The following is an 18,476-nucleotide window of genomic DNA, read 5'->3' as shown; positions in this document are numbered from 1 at the left end:
TATGTTATCAAATGCAATCACTACAGCATCTGTACTTAGCAGATGTGAAGACACATCTTTGATGCTCGGTAGGTGTGTTTAATGGCTTATTTTCCAACCATGCTCAGCAGATTCTGCACTGTGGAATAGAATTCCAGATTGGTAGGAGGGTAGTGACGTCAGAGCTCTAGGATTTTGTGGGAACAGTGCAGGTTTCCCCTTTACCCTCCATCAGCTCCTATAAGACAAGTGTTTTTAGGACCCTAAAATGAGAGCGGTTTTGGTGGGCAGGCTGAAAAATCTATGTGTCCCATCATCATGACAAAATATTTGTTGTCCTCCAAAGGTACAGCCTTAAAATACCCTCCTCCAACACAAGCCGGTCTTAAATCAGACGTTTCTCAAAAATACACAATCGGGAATTTTCCTGTAGGAGCTGTTATCTTCAAGTGCATCAAGACATGGAAACTTGGCAGCTAGAAAAATTTATATACTTTTTAAAGTATCTTCCATGGAAAGTATCTTCCAAGGAAATGATTGAAGCAAAAGAGAGCATAGCACAGGGCACATTGATCATTTGTGGTTTTCCGAACTTCTCTTGTTGGAGAAATAATCCATTGTCACGTGACATTTGGAGGGAAGGTTCTCAGGAGGGTGTCTGTCCATTTGGGAACGCAGTGGATCACCGGCATATTCTGCAGCTGAGAGCACAAAGTTTCATATGTAATATGCAGGCAATGTGGATAAGATTTATGATTTTTTTTTAATTTCCCAATTTCATTTCCAGTGCTAGATTTGTAGGCATTCCTATGGGATATATTTTCCATCTCAATGTAACAGCACAATAACTTTAGCCTAAATAATTATTCAATTTAAATAATTTGCTTATGCAGAGGGGTCGATGAAATGCAAATAAGCATGTTCCCTAATTTTCATGTTCCCTGACCACCTTAGGGCACCACATATAGTTGCAAACTGCAAAGCCTTTCATCGAAACAAGCCCCAAGCAGGTTTTCAAAGGCCGATGTAGTAAAGCAGGTGTAGGTTCAACAGGACGTGTGGGGGGGGGGGGGGGGGGGATCATAATTTAGAGTTCTGGAGTGCCTGAAATGGCGACAAGGGGAAATTACAGGCAAGGACTGTTTCTATCCTCCTCTCTCCACAGTTATCCCGCAGAGTGACACAGAGCAAGCCAGGGAGCTCACGTTCCGACACCGCGCGGAACCGAACCGCCTCCTTCCCGACCCGCTTCTCTGGGCGGGAGGCCGCCGGGGCGGCCCCGTAGCTCTTCTCCGCCGCGCAAGTGCGCGTAAAGTCGTATTTCCATCTACACGCTGGTCCGTTCACCCATCCAGGCGTATTTACACGGACAGGGCACACCGGCCGAAAAGCTGTGCGCGTGTGCCTGCCCCGCGCCCCCGCGCTGCGCTGGGTCGGCTTCGGGTCCCCACGGCGGGAGCGCGTCTCGGGGCGACACCTGCCGCCCGGCCGCCCCGGCCCCGCCGCGCGGGCGCCTCGGAGCGACCTGGGGACGCCGGCTCCTCGCGGCACCCGGGTGGCAGCACGCGGGCGTGGGGCGGCGCCGAGAGCCCGCTTCCCCCAGCCGCCTCCTGCACTAGGGGAGCTCAGCCGGGGCCTCGAGGGGGGAGACAAAATTACGGAGCCTCCCTCCCCTTTTTAGATATTCAGTAGTTCCCCCTAAAAGAGCCACCTGCTCTGTCCGCCTGTGGATGCGCTGTCTGGGCGCACCTGGCCCTAGGGAGCCCTCAGACGCCCAGCAAAGTTTGCTCCCCACGTGTCCACTCGACTCGTCTGCCAGTGTGGACCCGGGGTGGGGGGGCTGGTCAGCTCGGCGGCCAGGTGCGCCGCGGAGCCCGCTGGCGTCAACGGGTCGGCCCGGGCCCGGAGGGGGCAAACCTGGGTGCCGGGCGCCCGCGAGGTCAGCGCGCAGGACTCCCGGTGGTGTCGCGGGGCCACGCTGGGGCGCCGCCCCCGGGCGCACGCAGAGTTACAGCTAGGGACCAGTTAAGGAACCCCCCGCTGAGTCCTCCGAGGGTCCTGGCCACTGGTGGGGTCTCCAGTACCCCCCCGGCCCCCCCTCCCGGCCCGTCGGCCAGTCCCGCCAGGCGCCCCCGGGCCCGTCGGCCCGCCCCCCGCCCCCCACGCTCCCCCGTCCCCGCCCCCCACGCTCCCCCGTCCCCGCCCCCGCCCCCCACGCCACCCCAGGCCCGCCCCCCCGTCCCCCACGCCCGCCCCCCCGCCCCCCATGCGCCCCCCGGGCCCGCCCCTCGCCTCCCCCGCCCCCATGCCCCCCCGGGCCCGCCCCTCGCCCCCCCGCCCCCATGCCCCCCCGGGCCCGCCCCTCGCCCCCCATGCCCCGCCGGGCCCGTCGGCCCGCCCCCCGCCCCCATGCCCCCCCCCGCGCCGCGCCCCGACTCCCGCCCCGCGGCGGCCGGCACTGCAGCACGGCGGGGGTGGGGCGGGGGCGGGAGCGGGCGGGGGGGGGCCGCGGCGCGCCCGCCCGAGCACTTTCCCGCCCCTCCCTTCGCCGCTGACACGCTCGGCGGAGTCGCCAGTCCGCGCGCTGCCGGCGAGAGGGGCGGACGGAGGCGGCCCGGGGAGCGAGCGGGGCCGGGATCCCGGCGGCGGGAGCGGTGAGTGGGGCCCGCGGCGGCCGTGCGGGGCTGGGAGCCGGGCGCCCGGCGGGAACTTCCGCAGCCTCGTGGAGCGCACGTTCGCCCGCGTGCCCCGAGGAGGCGGCTGCAGGCGCCTGGCGGGGCCCGCGGGCGCTTGCTGGGGCGGGACTGGGAGGTCGGGGTGAAGCAGAGCGGGGCCCGGGGGCCCTCCCGGGTGCTCGGCGGCCGCGGTCGCTCGGGAGCCGGGGCCGGAGTCCCTTCGAGCCGCTCCAGCCCCGCCGGGGGTGCGACCGGCGTCCGCGCCGCAGCTGCGGGCTCAGCTCCCGGGCTGGATCCCGCTGCGGGCGCGCGGCCGGCGGGGAGCAGAGGCGGGCGGCCCCGCGCCCAGCCAGCCCGACCGACACCCGGGGTCAGGGGCCGTCGCGCGTCCGCGGGGCCGCGTCCGGGGTGTGCGCGGCCGGGGCCGGGGCCGGGGGCGGGGGCGGAGCACCGGGAGTCCCGCGGCCGGGCTGCCCCGGGGCCCGCGCCTCCCTCCCGCCGAGCGCCCCCGCGTCCCTCGGGGCCGTCGGCCGCTCCCGCTCCGCCCGGGCTCTGCGGCTGGGCCCTGCGGCTCGCGGCCGTCCTGCGGGATGCGCAGCGCGCTGACGGACTTGGGCAGCGGCGCCCCCGGCAGGCGCACAACCCCGGCACCTGGGGCGCCCGCGGGCGGCGCGGGGGGGAGTCACGGGGGGCGGCGGCGGGAGGGGCGCTCGCGTCACCGCTGCGTGGGCCCGAGTGCGGGGCGGGGCGGGGCGGCGGGGGTCGGGGCGCGCGTGCGTCAGGGGCTGCGGGTGGCGGGGAGGCCGGGGGCGGCCGCGCGGTGCTCCGCGGGGAGGGGTCCGGGGGAAGCCCGGGGGGGGCCCGGGGCAGGCCGGGGGGGGTCCGGGGGCGGCCGCGCGGTGCTCTGGGGGGGTCCGGGGAAGGCCGTGGGGGGGCCCGAGGGAGGCCGGGGGTCCGGGGGAAGCCCGGGGGGGGGTCCGAGGGAGGCCGCGAGGTGCTCCGTGGGGGGGGCCCGGGGGAGGCCGGGGGGTCCGGGGGAAGCCCGGGGGAGGCCGCGCGGTGCTCCGGGGGGGATCCGGGGGAAGCCCGGGGTGGGGTCCGGGGCGGCCGCGCGGTGCTCCGGGGGGGTCCGGGGGAAGCCCGCGGGGGGGGGTCCGGGGGCGGCCGCGCGGCGCTCCGCAGTGCGCAGTAGCGGGGCGCAGGGCGCCGCGGTGGCCTCGGCCGCGCCTCCTCCTGAGCACCTGGCTGGCGGCTCCAGCCGGAATTCCCGGTCTTATCCCGGAGCAGAGCCTGCGTGGGTCTCCCGGGCCGCCAGTCCTCTCGGCACGTCCCGAAGGGCCTCGCGCCCGGGACCCGTCTGCCGTGAAAGCTGCGGGGCTGGGGTCCCCGAGACTCGGCGGGGCGCCCCTTCCTCGCCAGGAGGCCCGCCCGGGGCGGCCAGGTGGGGCGGCCAGGTGGGCCTGCGGAGCCGGCGCTGCACGCCTCTCTTCTGCCACGAAATGTGTGCTGAGAGCGCTTCCCGGTAGAAAATAAAAAGCCCAATCCACGCGTTAGTTTTTGGAAGGAACCCCGCCTTCTGGAAGCCTCCGGGCATAGACTTCTCCACCGGCTTTGCTGAATGAGTCCAAAGCTGCATGATGTGTGGCGGAAGGATTGGAAGGGGGAGGTGGAGGGAAGGCAGGAAGGCCAGAGGGAAGGCAGTCATGGGAGAGCCCAGAGACAAAGATTCTCAACCCAACCCAACCCCCCCCCCCCCCCCCCCGCCCACGGCATTAGTGACTTGCCCTCTCGGATTCATTCCCCACATTTGACAAATGTGGAAAAGAGCTCAGACGAGCTTTTATTACAAAGTTTTTTTAAAAAAAATTTTATTGGAGTTCGATTTGCCAACATATAGCATAACACCCAGTGCTCATCCCGCCAAGTGCCCTCCCTCAGTGCCCATCACCCAGTCACCCCCAGCCCCCGCCCACCTCTCCTTCCACCACCCCTTGTTCGTGTCCCAGAGTTAGGAGTCTCTCATGTTTACAAAGTTGTTTTGAGGACAAAAGATGATGGTCTCAGCTTTGTGCCTACAAATTCTCTATGAATGGAAAAGATTATGAAACACAGTCCCTTTAAGGGAAAAAGAAAACAGTTTTACCTTTTAAAAAATTCTGGAGACATTCACCAGTGCTGTTCCTTTAATGAAATTTAGCCTTCAATGTCAGCAAATGCAGACAATAGACTTTTCCTAACAGCCTTATATAGAATCAGATGCCATTAAGCTGCTGTCTGGAGAAGGGGGGTGGGGTGGGCCGGGGAAGCTCTGGATTACATCTGAGTGTTTTTGGTCATGTAGTAGAGAAAGCAAATTCATTTTTCATGACCTGATGACAGTCAAAGTTGCTTCTCTGGTGCGAGCAGCAGCCTAGCCTCAGAGCTTTTAGGTAAAAATTCTTCTGATTATTAACCCAGTCATATTCCTTGAGTGTGGAGGGTGCCTCAGAAAACAGGGTGCAGTTTCCAGCCTTAAGGAGAGTACCACAAAGGGTATCATAATGTGCCAGATATCACGGGACCACGAGTCCTAGAAAACCCATTTCCTACAATTAGGGATATTATCTCTTACCATAATGTAAACTTGTTGATGATATACTTCATGAATAAAAACATGAGATTTGTCAAACTGCCTTGCTACCGCTCAGCGTCGCTCCTCCTACACGGTGGCAGGTAGTCTATGAATGGTTAAAGTTAGGACACCCTTTGAATCCTGTGCGGCTGTCTCAGGGGACAGCCTACCCTGCAGCCGTGCTGCTTCTCCGTGTTGCGGTGCCTTTTGTCTGACCCACGGTTCACAACAGTATATCCTGGTGCACGCTTAACACGAACTCATCTAGGTCAGGTCTGCAGTAAACCTAAGAGAGACAGCCCCCTGTCTGTGTGTGGTTTTGGCACAACATTGCCAAATTGCCTTTGCTTTTGCTTTGCTTTTTCAATTCTGCCCTATGGAGCAACCAGTGTAAATGTTGCGGTGAATTGATTTTGGAGCTCCTTTCTTTATTTGACACAGCTGAAAGAACAGTGGGAGGTCAAGTTACTATTTTAATTCTTGCTGGAAATATGGTCCTACTGGTGTATAAAGGCACCACTTATTTTTATCACAAACACCCCTTGTAATTAGGGACAGTTGGTACTAGTTGCGTGTCATCATGGGTTCCCCTGGTGGGAAGAATTGAACCAGATGAAATAAAGGGAGGGCAATGGACTGGATGGTTTGGTACCTTCTGGTTCTAATATTCGTTCGCTTCATGAAATACAGAAATATATGATAAGCTATATTTAATTTTATTTTTTAAAATTATAATTCCAGTATAGTTCATATACAAGGTATATTAGCTTTAGGTAATACAATATAGGTATACAATATAGGTATACAATATAGTGATTCAACAGTTCCATACGTTACTCAGTCTCCTCATGATAAGTGTGCTCTTTGTCTCCATCACCTTTCACTCACCTTCCACCCGCCTGTCCTCTGGTAACCACTAGTTTGTTCTAGACAAACTAGACTCTGTAAATTCAAACTAAACTCTAAATTCAAGAGTCCACTTTTTGTCTCTTTTTTTCTTTATTAGTTTTGTTTCTTTTTTTTTCATTGTGTTTCTTAAATTCCACGTATGAGTGAAATCATATGATACTTATCTTTCTCTGACTGACTTAACTTAGCATTATATACTCTAGATCCACCCACGTTGTTGCAGATGGCAAGATTTTATTCTTTTTATGGCTGCGTAATATTCCATTGTATATATACTACATCTTCTTTATTCATTGATGGGTTATATTTTAAATTTGAACTTTGCTGATAGGTAGAATATAAGAAGTGTTTTTTATTAACTCATTTTGTAATTATACATGGAACTATGGGCTCTGTTTTTGTAGAATAATAGATCTGTTAGATTTTGTATTATATCATTATGATTATGGATTGAAACATTTTTAAAAGACCAAATTTGAAAAATAATAATCTCAGTTTGCTACTCTCAGTTAAAATAGATATGCAGATGAATTTAACATGACTATTTTATTTTATAAGTTGTCATTTTTAAAATATTTTACTTACTTATTCATGAGAGACACAGAGAGAGGGGCAGAGACACAGGCAGAAGGAGAAGCAGGGTCCCTGTGGGGAGCCCTATGCAGGACTCAGTCCCAGGACCCCGGGATCACACCCTGAGCTGAAGGCAGACGCTCAGCCACTGAGCCACCCAGGCGTCCCTTATAAGATGTTATTTTTAAGTGATCTCTATATCCAATGTGGGGCTCAGACTTACAACCCCAAGATCAAGAGTTGCATGGTCTACTGACTGAGCCTGACGGGTGCCTCAACCTGACAAATTTTAAATGCTTTCTGTTGAGCACCCGGTATACACCATGGCTGTTACATCATTTCCTGTGCCCAGTATGTACTGCAAATGATTAAGGCTGGAAACTAAGAACTACATTAATGGGCTTTAGTCTTCTCATAGCACTTGGGCCCTCTTATAACACAAGAGCACAGTGAGATTTATGACTAATTAGATAAAGTGATTTTTCTTGTTTTTTGTTACTCTTTGAAAATATTATGAATTAGACTCTTAGTATAGCTGAATCCTTGGATGGTTCTTAGTAGTCCTGTGTATCATACTTTCCTGGGGAGCTTATTCAAATAGAGATGTCCAAGCTTCACGCTAGGTATTCTAAATGAGTAGTTCCATGGGTGAGCCCAGAATATGCTGTTTATCAAGCTCTGCCAAGTAAGTTATATGTCATCATTAGTGGTCTACACTTGCAAGAGTACTTGAACTAGCACTTGAAGCATGACAGGGACCCAGAACACATGAGCTCTCTAGGCTTTGTTGCTCTCTTCACTATTTATTGAGTCTCTACTTGAAGCTCTCAGAGAAGTCATCTTCCAACTGGCAAGACAGACATAACGACGACTAAGTTCTGTGGTAGGAGTCAGGGGGCCGAGTGAGTGAGATGGGTGGTTGGAAAGAACCCTGTGGAGACAGTTACGGAGATGGTATCACAGAAGGAAGGGCATAGGCAGAAGGAGCAGCATTTACAACACGTTGCTCTGGCAGCAGAAAGGCTGGAAACCTTAGCATGGCCTTCAGAGCTCTGAATGGTCTGGCCCCTGCTCACTTCTGTATCTTCACTTTGTTTAACCTCCAAACCGTTCCCATCCTAGCAACCTTCAAACATCAGCCCTGTCCTGCTACAGCAACCTCATCACCTGCTTCACCCTACCTCCACCGTATTAACTCCCGATGCTCTTTGTCCTTCGCTCATCTTCCCTTTCTGGGGCAGCTTCCCAACCCTCTGGGGTGAAAATTCTTTCTTTTCTCACAGTGTTCTTTTCTTTATAAACGAGGCTGTTGGAGAAAAATGGGATACTCCATAAACTTGAATTCAGGTTAATAAAACATTTCATAATCTACGTATGTCTCATATATTACATGGGACATACTTATATTAAAATGTTATTTGTTGTTTGTATGAAATTTAAATTTATCCAGGCATCCTGTATTTTCATTTGCTGAATGTGGAAACTCTGTTTTTAAAGCTCATTTTACCATTTTTTTAAAAAGTAAGATTGTTTCATTTCTATCTTTCTATCCTGACTGAACTAATACTCCAAGAGGCCAAGGACAGAATTAGAGATAGGTTGTTGTTTTCTCTTGCTGTTTATCCCTAGTGCCTAAAACAGTACTTGGAGCATAGTAAGAGCTCAGTAAATTTCATCAGATGGATGAGCTGTTTGAGAAAAATGGTGTAACCATGGGCAAGTTTCTTAATCTCTTAGAGTCTTAATTTCTTCATCTGTAGAAAGATGATTTTTATATCTACTTTTAAGATTATCTGTAAAGGGTAAATAAAGAAAACATAAAGTTCCTAACGTGTTGCTTTGCAGGCACTGTACTATAAAATATGTCTTTTCTCTTTAATCAGTATTTGTTTTGTAACATGAAGGGATTCCTTCCTTAATATAAGACACCCTGCTTCCTTTTCATTATAATGCAGTCCTGTAAGTAGTCAAATGTTTCCTGAATATTTGCCAAATGCAAGGTACTCTGGAGATTGAGCTGTGCAGTTACAGAGGTCCTGTTCTCAAGGAACACCAATCTGTGGGATGATAACACTGAGGGCTGGTTCATGGGCCTTCGACCCATGAACCTCACCGGTCCTGATGTTTAGAAGAAAGACCTCGTGTTTGGTTTATGCCCTGCCCTCACATCTTGACATTTTTTGAGCAAAGGGGCCCCACATTTTCCTTTTGTCAGTTATTGGCTAATCCTGGGAACCTATGCATGTTTGTACATAGCGTGTGCATGTAGCTTATTATAGTCTTTATAATGACCCTAGGACTTTCATTACTCAGAGAACTTGTGACTTTCCCATTATATGGCTTATAATTGACTGAACCAAGATCAATGTCTTTTCCAGTATACCATGACAGCCTACACCTGATTACAGCCATCCAGTGTGGTCTAGATCGGGAGCTTTGAAAGAACTAGGGTTAGTTCTCCTACTCTTGGGCCATTTCCATGGACCTTCTCTCCCTGTCACTGCTCCTGGGATTGCTGAGAGACTGCAGCTTTGAAGTTCTTTGTAGGAACACCAGGAACACTAGTGATGTATTTTAGACTCTGTGCCAGTATTCTGGTTTTTAAATCTGCAGATCCACACAAGATAGTGATCTCGGGGGGGTTGCAATTTTTCTAGCAGAAATATCTGCAATGTTTGTTCTTTGCTTTAAGTTACCCAGCTGAGTCATGCAGCATAGGAACCTCTGCAGCAGGGAACAGCCATGCATTTTGGCTGTGGGTAGAGAAGGTGACCCACTTTGTCATTTCAAGCTCTGACTAGCTTGCTTTGAAATCTACTCATTTTAATATTACTCTTTAGTAATGCTAAGTATGCCATTTTTTCTTTTTAAAAAATCTTTGTGCTTATGTGTGTTTGCATTTAAGAAGTGACATTCCAATAATTCCATTGGGGCTTTCTCATATTTGCCTTCATGCTATTATTATTTTCAACATGTGACAGCATGCTCCAGTTAATGCACACTAAACACATTATAAGCTGTATTGAACACAAAAGTAATTTAAGTATCCAGTATTATTTTTTGAAGTACCCCACTAAATTGGCAGCCAGGGTTTCCTGTTGGCCACATATGCAGACCCAGACTGGTGTCCACAGTCATTTCCGTGATTCTGTTCCTACCTCAATTGTGGATTCCCAGTCCGCTGCTAAGATTCTTCACTATTTCTTTGAGCTTGCAGGGATAATTCCTGTGGTCCTTGCCTCTACTTCCCTGCAGCAGCATCCCACAGTGTTTTAGAGCATGCTTCCCATTGCCCAGAATGCCCTGGGCTCCACTATTATAGAACCTCCCTGTGCTACTGTGTGCTCTTACTGTCCCTAGAGAGTTTAGGGGATGTATGAATGTTTGGGGCTGGTGAGAATCACTTCAAGCGACACAACATCCTGTATTCACAATCATTTGTCCCTTCCGACTCTAGCCCATTATCTTAACACTGTAAATAGGGACTCTCAGATTGTCTTCTGCTTGGACTGAGCTCTTCACTGGGAGATTTCTTGGTCTCTCCCTTCCAGACATGCTCAGAAGGATCAGAATATTAAGATAAATCAGGAGAATTTTGCACAGGATGTTCTGTGCATGTTATTTGTGGTAGCAAAAAATTAAAAATAATCTAAATGTCCATCAGAGGGTGATCAGATCAATTATGGCTTATCTAAATAATGAAATACTACACAGACATTGTATATACTGACATGGAAATATCTTGAAGGTAAGTTATTAATTAAAAATACGACATTTATTGACCAGAATATGTCATATGTCTCTATTAAAAAATTAAATTACATTAAAAAGTCTGGAAGGACAAAGACCAAACTATTATCCTTTGAGGATAAGATGGAGAGGACCTGACACTATTTACCTTACATATTTCTGAATTATTTGAGTTTTCAACAATAATTGCATACTACTTTTATAATTAAGGCATTAGTAAATTTGGTAAAAATCAATTTCAAGTTGCCTATGTGATGATGTTTCTCAATATGTGTAGATATTAATGTTTTAGTGGCTAAAATGCCATGCCAGTTTTTTCCATGGCTATTTTTTTAGCTCACAGCTCTGGTGGAAGGTAATTGAGGTTGTAAGAACATAAATTATTGTGGTGCTCAATAAAGCTGTTTTCATTTTGAATGAAAAAGAAAGGAACTCACCTATAAACATCCAGTACAGCGGACCCTGAGAAGAACTGTGCATTGCTGACTTAGGTTGTTAAAGTCCAGGATCTCTTCTCCATCTCCCATCTCTGTTCTCAATAAATCTTATATGTCTAGTGGCTGTCAAAAGCCTGTATTGCTACTCAGAATGTTTTGCTTTTAGGGACATTTTTCATCCTATGGCTGTGGACTTGAGATTGGAGATGGACAATTTTTATCTTCTCTTGCATGGGTCTGGAATGTTCTCCCTCCCAACACTCATCCTCTCCCCCACTCTCAGCATATGCTCACTCAGGGGAAAGGCCCCTACCTGCCTGTCAAACCCCAGCTTAAAACCTCACACCCCACCACAGCAGAATTTGGGCTCCTTTCTTTGTTTCCCCCAGCCCCCTTGCAGCCACCACCATCATAGTGCTTCTCACACTTTGATGTTGTGGCTCTCTACACGTTTCCCCACTAGATTCTGAGTCCCTTGAGCCTTAAGGGGAAGAGGCCAAGTCACTGAGATCTTTATAACTCCCAAGTGCTGGACACATCAGGGCTGAACACGTTAAAAATTTATTAAGCCTTTTTCATGGAAGTATAATATACAGAGATAAAAAGTGTACATGTTAAAAAAGGTGTAGCTGAGTTGATTTTCACAAAATTAACACATCTCTTTAACCAACACCCAGACCATGACAGGGATTCTAGTGTTCTAGAAGCACTTTTTGTGTGTCTGCTAGTCGTAGCCTCCTTCTGGAGGTGCCTAACAGTTCTCCTTGTCCTGCTCAGATGCCTATTTTTTTCATGCCCAGTGTCTGGGAAACTGCTTGTCAGAGCCTCCTCACTGTTGATGGTCAGAGCATCATGACCATTCCCAGAGAGGCTGGCCAAACTCTCAGTCCACACGATGCCAGGAGGAGAAAACAGTCCCCCACTCTTCTGGGTTCCACTTATGACTTGAGTCTAAGTCCCTCATGAGCAATTCTGTCATTTGACCTCCACTTTTATCAGATTGGATAAGTTTCCTTGTTTCTGATTGGCTAAAATTTTTTATGAATGTGTATAGAATTTCAACCAATGCTCTTAAGTCTCTATTTCATCACAAAATAATTTATTTTTAATAAAGGCCAAGAATTTTATTTCTTCCTATGTCAATTTTAGTAAGCTGTGTTTTTTTTAAAAAAAGAAATTTGTCAATTTTAATCCAGGTTGTCAAATATAATGCATAGTTATTTAAGATCACTGGTTTTTATTTTGTGAACTCTGTGATTCTTGTATTTAATTGTATTTTCTTCATTGCTTTGGATACTTAGTTTAGTCAATTTTTTATATAGAGTCTAGAAACTTCAGAGTCGGGATCCCTGGGTGACTCAGCAGTTTGGACCAGAGCCTGATCCTGGAGACCCGGGATCGAGTCCCACATCAGGCTCCCTGCATGGAACCTGCTTCTCCCTCTGTCTGTGTCTCCGCCCCTCTCTCTCTCTCTCTCTCTCTCTCTCTCTCTGTGTGTGTCTCTCATGAATAAATAAATAAAATCTTAAAAAAAAGAAACTTCAAAGTCATGTAGCATTATCTGTAGATCATTTAAAAATGTATATGAATTATTTAAAATGTATTCCTATCTCATTAGAATGTGGAATCATTGCCTCTGGTTATTTGCAAACTTTTAAACTCATTATTTCTTTTATTTACCATTAAACCAGCCCTCAAAATATCAGAACATTAGTAACTAGATAGAATGACATATATTTAGTTACTTTTACAAACATCTGTATGATAGGCAGGTTTATAGAGGATTCCAGTTTCTTTGAAAGCAAGTGTCGATAAAAATGAATTACTCATGGGCTTACTGTGGATCTACTGGTTATTTAATGTATATGTGTTTGTAATCTGAACAGATAAATGAACCATGATTTGAATTTTGATGACAAGGGTTTTTTTTAATAATAAATTTATTTTTTTTTATTGGTGTTCAATTTGCCAACATACAGAATAACACCCAGTGCTCATCCCATCAAGTACCCCAAGTGCCCATCACCCGTTCACCCCCACCCCTCGCCCTCCTCCCCTTCCACCACCCCTAGTTCGTTTCCCAGGGTTAGGAGTCTTTATGTTCTGTCTCCCTTTCTGATATTTCCTACCCATTTCTTCTCCCTTCCCTTCTGTTCCCTTTCACTATTATTTATATTCCCCAAATGAATGAGAACATATAATGTTTGTCCTTCTCCGATTGACTCATTTCACTCAGCATAATACCCTGCAGTTCCATCCACGTTGAAGCAAATGGTGGGTATTTGTCATTTCTAATGGCTGAGGAATATTCCATTGTATACATAGGCCACATCTTTATCCATTCATCTTTCGATGGACACCGAGGCTCCTTCCACAGTTTGGCTATTGTGGACATTGCTGCTAGAAACATCGGGGTGCAGGTGTCCCGGCGTTTCATTGCATCTGTATCTTTGGGGTAAATCCCCAACAGTGCAATTGCTGGGTCGTAGGGCAGCTCTATTTTTAACTCTTTGAGGACCCTCCACACAGTTTTCCAGAGTGGCTGCACCATTTCACATTCCCACCAACAGTGTAAAAGGGTTCCCATTTCTCCACATCCTCTCCAACATTTGTGGTTTCCTGCCTTGTTAATTTTCCCCATTCTCACTGGTGTGAGGTGGGATCTCATTGTGGTTTTGATTTGTATTTCCCTGATGGCAAGTGATGCAGAGCATTTTCTCATGTGCTTGTTGGCCATGTCTATGTCTTCCTCTGTGAGATTTCTCTTCATGTCTTTTGCCCATTTCATGATTGGATTGTTTGTTTCTTTGGTGTTGAGTTTAATAAGTTCTTTATAGATCTTGGAAACTAGCCCTTTATCTGATACGTCATTTGCAAATATCTTCTCCCATTCTGTAGATTGTTTTTTAGTTTTGTTGACTGTATCCTTTGCTGTGCAAAAGCTTCTTATCTTGATGAAGTCCCAATAGTTCATTTTTGCTTTTGTTTCTTTTGCCTTCGTGGATGTATCTTGCAAGAAGTTACTGTGGCCGAGTTCAAAAAGGGTGTTGCCTGTGTCCTCCTCTAGGATTTTGATGGAATCTTGTCTCACATTTAGATCTTTCATCCATTTTGAGTTTATCTTTGTGTATGGTGAAAGAGAGGGGTCTAGTTTCCTTCTTCTGCATGTGGATGTCCAATTTTTCCAGCACCATTTACTGAAGAGACTGTCTTTCTTCCAGTGGATAGTCTTTCCTCCTTTGTCAAATATTAGTTGACCATAAAGTTGAGGGTCCACTTCTGGGTTCTCTATTCTGTTCCATTGATCTATGTGTCTGTTTTTGTGCCAGGACCACGCTGGATGACAAGGGTTTTATTTTGTGAAAACCTGTGAACCTTATTCAAGTCTTATTATATCTTTGCCTGTCTTTACATGGATCCGTCAGACTATGGCAGATGTTGCAGATTCCATCCTTTAAGGTGGTTGTGGAGGAGCAAGCTCATGAAATACACACTGTCATGGTTTGTTGGAGAGCTTCTCTATACCCCAGCAACTCATACAGCTAGTGACTTAGCATTGTTTGTTTTATAGTGCTGTTTAACTTCTAACTTCTCCCTAGATCCCACCCATTCCTTCTTTTTCATAATATCCATCCATTCCCTGTCCAATGTCATGAATTTCTTTTTTTTTTTATGTATGATAGTCACAGAGAGAGAGAGAGAGAGAGGCAGAGACACAGGCAGAGGGAGAAGCAGGCTCCATGCACCGGGAGCCCGACGTGGGATTCGATCCCGGGTCTCCAGGATCGCGCCCTGGGCCAAAGGCAGGCGCTAAACCGCTGCGCCACCCAGGGATCCCTGTCATGAATTTCTTACTGATTTTTCTATTCTCCCTTTAACCATACTTGCCTATGTTATGCTGGGAGGGAAAAAAAAGAAAATCTCATTCGATACATCAGACGTTTATTGCTACATCGTGGTGCCTAACTGGCTACTCCAAAAGTTAGTAACCTAAAGCAATTTCTTTTTGCCCATGCATCTGTGGATTGGAAGACTAATTTACATTGAGCTTTGCTAGATTTTCTCCAAATTACAGGTTAGATTCAGGTCTTTAGTCCTACTTGGAATAATTGGCTACCCAGTTCATATATTTTGCATGGAGATGATAGAAATACAAGAATAGTGGATGGACACTTAAACCTAGGCTCAAAGCGCCATGCATGTCATTTCAGCCCATGTTCCGACGACATATAATACATAGGACAGTTCCACATAACAAAGCATTGTCTCACACACTGCATAATTTACCCATGTCCTATCAGACATCCATTCAAGTGAAAATTTCATTTCTAATAATTTAAGTCTAGAACTACTTCTGTTAAATACAAGTATTTTTGCATAATTTTCATATGTAACATATTTTCCTTGAAGGAAACAACTTATAAATAAATCAAAGGAAGACTGTACTTTGTTTTTTTAAAAATCTTATCAAGTGTTGCTCATCATTTCCAACAGTCATGTCACCAGTGGTAACACACACTAGTTATGATGTTTAAATTGCTAATAAGTACTATTTGCCTCCATGGGTGTTTGTTACATTCATGCTGATTGTACATTTAGAAACAAGGGTTTCATGTCTTCATTTTGTATTTTAGAATTGTTACACCAGAATATTTACATATTTAAAAACGTATTTTATTATTTCTTCTGGTTCTCCTTTTCCTCCGTTAGGGCATTATATAGGTATTCTAAGTTTATCTGCAGATGGGTTATTTTATCTATGAAAATTATTTGACAAGACACTGAAAAATGGATGTTATTACTAGGTGTTGTTGGATTCCTCTAAATTCTCTACTTTTTAGTACCACGGGTAGTAAGCTGATTTATCTTTGGTATGTGAGGGGGCAAGCTGTAACACAGGGAGGGCTCTTCCATTTTGTCATTGTCTCTGAAAGGAGCATAATCTTTCTGTGAAGATTGCCACATTACTCTCTCTCTAGCAGTAGTTGCAAAGGGGGTAGTGTATGAGCTGGACTGACTTACAGAAATGGTGTGTCTGTAGGAAATAGACAAGCCTTTATCGTAATTCTACTTCCAGGGCTCACCCAAAACACAAGCAGTGTGGAAACTTGGGCAGTGACATGCTGCTCTAATCTTGATTAGTGATGGCTAAGGACAGGGCAAGTGTAGAGGACTGAAGAAACAGATATTTTCAAAGATGAATGCTCTAATAACTAGGGGAGATGCCCAGTAAGAGTCTGGTGGTTTCTTTCTAATCCTTCTTTATGAATAACAATTTCTTGTTATTCTCTGAGGTCATTGCTAGACAATGTTCCCTAGGGATTCCCCTCCCCGTCTTCTGTGTATGAGAGTGGGAGCCATCTGACTTGCTTCCACAAGAGACTGACAAAACAGAGAATGAAAGGTCGATGACTTGTCTTGGTCTGTGGTTCAAGGATAAGAATATTTTTCTTATCAACAGAAACTGATGTAAGGGTAATTCAAAAGGAATACACCAGAAGACATTGAAGGAGTGACCCAGGAGTGAATAATGTATCCAATTTGTGTGCCTTTTAATCCAAAGTTGAAGTATTGATACGGGCATCACTCTTTATCTGTGGTGTGCAGAGGACATTTATTGGGGCAGAGCTGCAAACATCCATTACTGTGAACCTGAATATGTAATGATTGTGCCTGCCTTTTGGGATACAGGTGTATGTGCACAAGAAGGCTTGATTATATTCAAAGTCAGTGAATTAAAAAAAAAAAAAAACACCCACCAAACCCATAAAGGTTAATATCTACTTCCCAGCAAGCCTGAGGAGAAAAGCCAGTGATTAATATAATTGATTGTGAGACAGGAATACAGGCCATCTTAAACTTCCAGCTTTATTTAACATTAGGGGAATGATATGATTCTCCTTTAAGGATGAGATCAGTGAAACCTAGTGGTCATGGAAGATTTGGAGGCATTTGAACTCTACCTAAATTATATACCGACGGGACCTGAGCCAAAGTCAGAGGGATATTATGCAGTAGACAACTAATTCATTTACTCTCAACTTTTGACCTTATGCACACCCTTATTATTACCATATTACTCAGTTGTTATGTTGATTACCACATCAGACATTTGGTGTAACGTCATACTGCATTTAATAAAGCATCTAAAAAATAATTAAGCTCCTAAATAGGATAGAAAGTAAGAGTTCATGCTATGTCCAATTGTTGGCTTAGAAATTTTTTTCACTCAGTAAAAGATTTTGAAATGGGGTAACTCAAAATTTAAAAAATCATATGATTAACTATCTTTGCCTAAAATTAAAGTGCAATAAAGTGTGACTGAGCTCTTGGGACTCCCAGTGATGCTTTTGAAGTTAGTTCTGTACCTCCTCCTCACCATATTAGTGCTTTCCTTTGCTGGTATGTGTGTGTTGGGCTATTCTGTGTGTGTGTGTGTGTGTGTGTGTGTGTGTGTCTTGTCTTCCTTTCCTCTGCTGGTAGCGATGGGTTGTGATATCTTCACTCAGGAAACAGTGATGATGTTAAATCCTTCTCAGGGTCTTCTGATTGCATTCTGCTTCTCTGCTTGGAGGAGTTTCCTCCTTCCCTTGAAGGATAACCATTGATTTGGGGTCTGGCTGACATAGGTCAACACAAAATACCTTCATAACAGTTTCCACTGTCCCTGACTGACAGCGTTGGGAATCAGGATGCCTAGCTTCTCAGTGTAACAGCTTCTCAAGTGAGCCACTGCATGTGTTCTCAGCCTGAAGGCCGTTTGGATTTATAGTCATGAGGATTCAGCCTACCTTCTGGTAATGATGAAGGAATTTATGATGATCTTGTCTAATACCAGATTTTCCTTCTTTTCGCCAAGCCGAATTTTTAATGCAAAATTCCAAATTTAATTCTAAGGACTAGCATGCATCTGTGTCTGTATTTTCCTCAGGACTATCAATTCTTGTATCAGAAGAGATGAAATTAGGAGTGGATGGTCACATGTGAATTTTCACCGTTAGTTGAATTTTGTAAATATGTCAAAAGCCTCTACATGTACAGCCCTGTCAGGGAAATGGCCAAAATATTTTATGTGTAAATTGCTCAGAGACTATGATGTTGATGAACTATAAAATTAGCAAATATTTGTTAACTTTATTAAGTATTAGGATTATAAGAAAAGGAGGTACTTTAGGTGAATCATGGCATGTATTACTTGGTCCTGACTCATGTAAAGCCACCTTTTAACTTAGCTGAGGTTCAAGGTTGGCTGCTCATTTACCTCTTTGTTTATTAGTTCAAAAGTTACAGGTATGGTAAATGAAAAAATACAGCTGCAGAGTACGTGATGAAAACTAGCATCCAAATGGCAGTTAATCCAATATAGCACCGTTATTGCCCTAAATGGACACTGTTTCCTATGAAAGCATAAAAGGTAACAGAATTTATCTTAAGGATTTAAAGATTCAGTGCACAACATGGTGTCTACCTTTTCCTTTCTTCTTAACAGGTCACAGGAGAAAATAGACTTGACTAGATAATTGAAATATTTTTTAAGAACAA

At 46.5% G+C, this 18,476-nt stretch overlaps 1 protein-coding gene across 1 annotated transcript in view; it reads left to right on the top strand.

Annotated features, from left to right (window-relative positions):
- Window positions 1-2,494: 2,494 nt before the first annotated feature.
- Window positions 2,495-18,476, top strand: part of SV2C (synaptic vesicle glycoprotein 2C) — a 202,996-nt gene continuing 187,014 nt past the window's right edge. The window contains exon 1 of the mRNA XM_072736973.1: window positions 2,495-2,633. The gene's annotated coding sequence lies outside the window, so the exon portion shown is untranslated. The remainder of the gene's footprint in view (window positions 2,634-18,476) is intronic.

This window comes from Vulpes vulpes, chromosome 14 (genome assembly GCF_048418805.1).
Source record: "Vulpes vulpes isolate BD-2025 chromosome 14, VulVul3, whole genome shotgun sequence".
Lineage (NCBI taxonomy): Eukaryota > Metazoa > Chordata > Mammalia > Carnivora > Canidae > Vulpes > Vulpes vulpes.
Note: the sequence above shows the minus strand (reverse complement) of the source record. Positions and strands in the feature narration are given on the sequence as shown.